A 4,287-nucleotide genomic window follows, 5' to 3' on the forward strand; every position below is an offset into this window, starting at 1 on the left:
ATTATTTTTTTTATTTTTTAGGCAATTTGGGGTTAAGTGACTTGCCCAGGGTCACACAGCTAATAAGTGTCAAGTGTTTAATCTGAGACCAGATTTGAACTCAGGTCCTCCTGACTTCAGAGCCAGTGCTCTATCCACACTGAGCCACCAACCTGCCCTGTGACACTTTTTTCATTTCACCTATTTGTAGTTGATAAATCCAAGGAATGTTAGTTGAATGATTAAATTCATGGATGAGATTAAAGTGAATTTTGAAGAATAGTGTGGAATTAGTCTCTTGTATGTATTTATATGTGTTAAGGGGACAGGTGGAGCTGTATATGTTGCGCTTCAGATACAGGGATGTTGCGACAGAATCTTTTAGTACTGAGGTTCAGAGAAGTGACTAAAAGATGCCAAATGAAAAGGAACAGAGATAGAAAAGGAAAAGGGAAAGGATAGGCGAATAATTAGTATTATTATTTTTTTAAATTTGTAACCCCCTTAAAAGATACTCTGATCCTGTTAGAACATAACCAAGGAAACACAAGTATTTTGTTTTTCCTTTGATTTTTTTCCCTTGCAACACATAAGCTAGCACCCAAGAATTACAGGAACTAATGAAACCATCAGATGATTCAGGATTTTAATTACTCTAAAATGTTTCTCTTCATCCACCCAAACAGTGTAGTCTCAGACTTAAGGGGAATAGGATGTCATTTATTTGGAATAGTATAATCAACTTATTCTTTAAAAATGGAAAGACATTCCAAGTGATAATGAATTATGGTCATTAGACAAGCTTTAGACTAAATTCTAATTACCCCAGGGTCAATTCTGTGAATTTTGTAAAGAACAAATGCTATTGGCAATACTATACTATTAACAACCTCTGATATGTTCAGCTAACACTACTAAATGCAGCCAAAGACAAAAATAAATTTGATGGGAACCTTTCTAAGACCTTAATGGTAAGAAAAAGATCCTTGTGCCACATTTCCCTTCTTTCTTCTTCCCCCCTTCCCCCCAGGCTTTCCCCAGTGATGTCGGAGAGTACGTTTCTCAGAACTTCATTCAAAATGACAGAATCATCTGAAAACAACCGTATTTGAGATGGTGCGAGTTCTTTATTGTGTGCTTTGTGCTTGTACTACTCAAAGTATTTGTGTTTATTTCTTCTCATCTCTTAGTTTCTTGGTGTAGAGGCCTGTAAGGACATGCTGAAATGGCTGTGATTTTCTGTTGTGCCCCTTAGGTGTTGATAACAAAAGCCCTGAACAGATGTGAGAAGGAAAGAGTCAGGAGTATCTTGGGAATATGTCTTTTTAGTTCTTGAAATTTCATTTGGAGAAGATAGAGATGAAAGGATCTTGTATTAATTGCAGAAGGACTGTTTTTTTTTTTTTTTGCTAAAAATGTTGCATTTAATCTGAAAGAAAAAGAAAACATCACCTCGTAAATTGTTTAAGTGAACAGAAATAATGTTGGGGTAAGTCGAGAAATAGATTAAAAATAAATTTCCTTTTACTTTAAAATGGTCATTTCCTAAAATTTTTTTTATCACCTACCTTCTACTCTTTCTTCCAGAGGAAGATCAGTAATTGCCTTTTCTTTTCGGATGTGGATGTGCTCACTGATGCCTTTTCATTTTCTTCTTGAAGGTTACCACTTCCCAAGAAAATGTTTTCGCTTCCACCAACTTGATAGTATTTTGTCTGTCTAGACATAATAGTAGTACTTCTGCATTTTATTCTGGTGGACATCTAACATTAAAACAAAAAACCAAAAGCAATCCAAACAAACTCTGAAAGCTTACCTCAACTTCCGTGCTTGTATAGAGGGCGTAGGATTTACTCCATTTTTAATCAAAAAAAGTTTTCTTCTTGCCTTCTCAGAAAGTATGGTCTAGTGAGGAAAAAAAATGCTAACACTGGAGTCAAAGCAGACTTGAGTTTGCAGTGTGTTCAAGGGGAAAAGCACCAGTTTTTGAGTCAGAGAACTTAGGCTCACATCTTGTGTTTGATGCTTACTTTGACTTAGGGAAAGCCAACTTTCCCTTCTCCTTGGCATGTTTCGTCATCTGTAAGATGAGTGGGTTCTGCTAAATGGCCTCTGAAGTCCCTTCCAAAGCTCTTGTTCTATGAACTATGAATCCTCGTATATCTTTTTGAACAAGTGGCTTAATTTCTGAACCTTAATATCCTCGTCTATAAAAGGGGGATAATGCCAACAGTCCCTACCCAGCTTCCCTCTACAATGAGGTAGTGAAAAGTCAAACGAGAAAAATGTACACGAAGTACTTTGCTAACCTTGAAGCACTAGGTAATTTTCTCATCTCCAATCTAGTTGAGTGATGCAGCGGTGAGAGCCTCCAATCAGGGGCAGCTAGGTTGCTCAGTGGACAGAGCTCTGGGCCTCAAGTCAGGAAGACTCGAGTTCAAATCCAACTTCAGATGCACATATACTGTGTATGTGACTTAGCTGAACTTGACAATTCACCTTTCCACCATCTCTGAATTTCATTGGCTCTGAGGTTGGGTTGCTGATTTTCCTCAAAGAAATACGTTTGAATTTTCTGCCCCTGTGGACCTTCATTTCCTACCTTTTATCACACTGAGAACTATGTTACTGGGTTTACAAGATTGTCGTCTGTGTATGTGCATGTGTATACACACACATATATATATATATATACACACATATACATAATACACATATACACAATACACATACACACATATATGCATACCCACATATGTACACATACATACACACACACACATATACATATACACACACACACAAGCTATATGACCTTAGGCAAATTACTATCTGCCTCAGTTTCCTCAACTATGAAATAAGGATAATAGCACCTATCTCTTAGGGTTGTTGTGAGGATCAAATGAGATATTGGTAAAGCACTTAGCACAGTGCCTGACATATAATAGGAGCTTAATAAATGCTTATTTCCTTCTTTCTTCCTTTCAGTCCTTGCCTCTTCCTTTAAAAAAAAAATCATTATATCCTTCTCTTCCTGAAAGACATACACACCTACCTCTTTCATTTGGTTTGCATTTGTTTCACTTTTTTAGTCCAATCTCTAGAATCTTGGAAGCTTATAATCTAGACTCCTCTAAATGGTCTCATTATTTAGATTCAATCTTGTCCTTATTGTGCCATATTTCTTCTTTCTTCCTTCTGAAAAACATTAGACCTATCTCTTTTTGAAATACTTTTGGTCTCATTTGTCTCTCCCGCCAATAGCAGAATAAATGTTTCCAATTCATCACCTGAAAGAATTATTCATTTCTTGGGCCTTTGGAAGGTATTCTATATTCCTGAAAACTTTCACTCTCCAATTCTCCTTTGGGTACTTTCATTATTTGAATCCATTCGTCCAATTCTCTCCATTAAGAATCTTTAAATTTGTACCTGTTCTTTCTTCTGAAGACCACGGTGTCTCTTTGAGACGTTTTTCTCAGTTAGACCGATTGCCAAGTTGTCTCTCTAAAGTACAAAGCTACTTGTACCTTTTTAGGATACAGAAGGTTACATACCTTGCCTCTTGAAACACCAACTTTCAGTAGGAATGCATCACAAATAACCAATCCAAATTCTCTTTGGACTTAAATCCTTTTGGACCATTGACTTAGCTGAACTTGACAACTCACCTTTCCACCATCTCTGAATTTCATTGGCTCTGAGGTTGGGTTGCTGATTTTCCTCAAAGAAATACGTTTGAATTTTCTGCCCCTGTGGACCTTCATTTCCTATCTTTTATTACACTGAGAACTATACGGGCCGCACGCTGGCCCTCTGCCAGTCGTGCGCCAGTACCCACTTCTCTTAAAAGAAGAGCACTGCCAGAGTCTTACCCATGCCTGGGTCCTCGGTCCTCAGCCGGATCACCACACAGAGACAAGCCATCAGGAGGCACCAACACCAGAGTTTTATTCAGAGGCCAACACAGCAAACCATCACAGCAAGCCCAAGCAGCAAGGCCAGAGCAACAGGCAGGAGCCAGGGGAGAGCGCACGTGTATGTTCTGACCACGCTTGTTCCTAAGTACCTACTTAGCCCCTCCTCCCCAGCCCGCTACTAGCCAATGATTGTAGGGTCAGATACCGGAAGGGGCTGTCTGAGTTTAGCACACCAAGGGGGAGGGAGTGACGTAGGAGGCCAGAATTGGATACAGGAAGGAGGCATCTGGGATTGACGCATAGACAAGAGTATGTGACCTAGGAAGTCAGACTCAGGAGGGGACTGGGTCAGTGCTGCACAAGGTCAGGAAGGTCACAAGAGGCATCT

At 39.1% G+C, this 4,287-nt stretch overlaps 1 long non-coding RNA gene across 1 annotated transcript; it reads right to left on the reverse strand.

Moving 5' to 3' along the window:
• Positions 1-1,553: 1,553 nt before the first annotated feature.
• Positions 1,554-3,884, reverse strand: LOC114048787. Its single transcript, XR_003569804.1, has 3 exons — positions 3,855-3,884; positions 1,796-1,884; positions 1,554-1,698 (listed from the first exon to the last, which is right to left on the reverse strand). It is a non-coding gene; the product is annotated as an uncharacterized LOC114048787 (long non-coding RNA).
• Positions 3,885-4,287: the final 403 nt, after the last annotated feature.

Source organism: Vombatus ursinus, unplaced genomic scaffold (genome assembly GCF_900497805.2).
Source record: "Vombatus ursinus unplaced genomic scaffold, bare-nosed wombat genome assembly UNPS02014794.1, whole genome shotgun sequence".
Lineage (NCBI taxonomy): Eukaryota > Metazoa > Chordata > Mammalia > Diprotodontia > Vombatidae > Vombatus > Vombatus ursinus.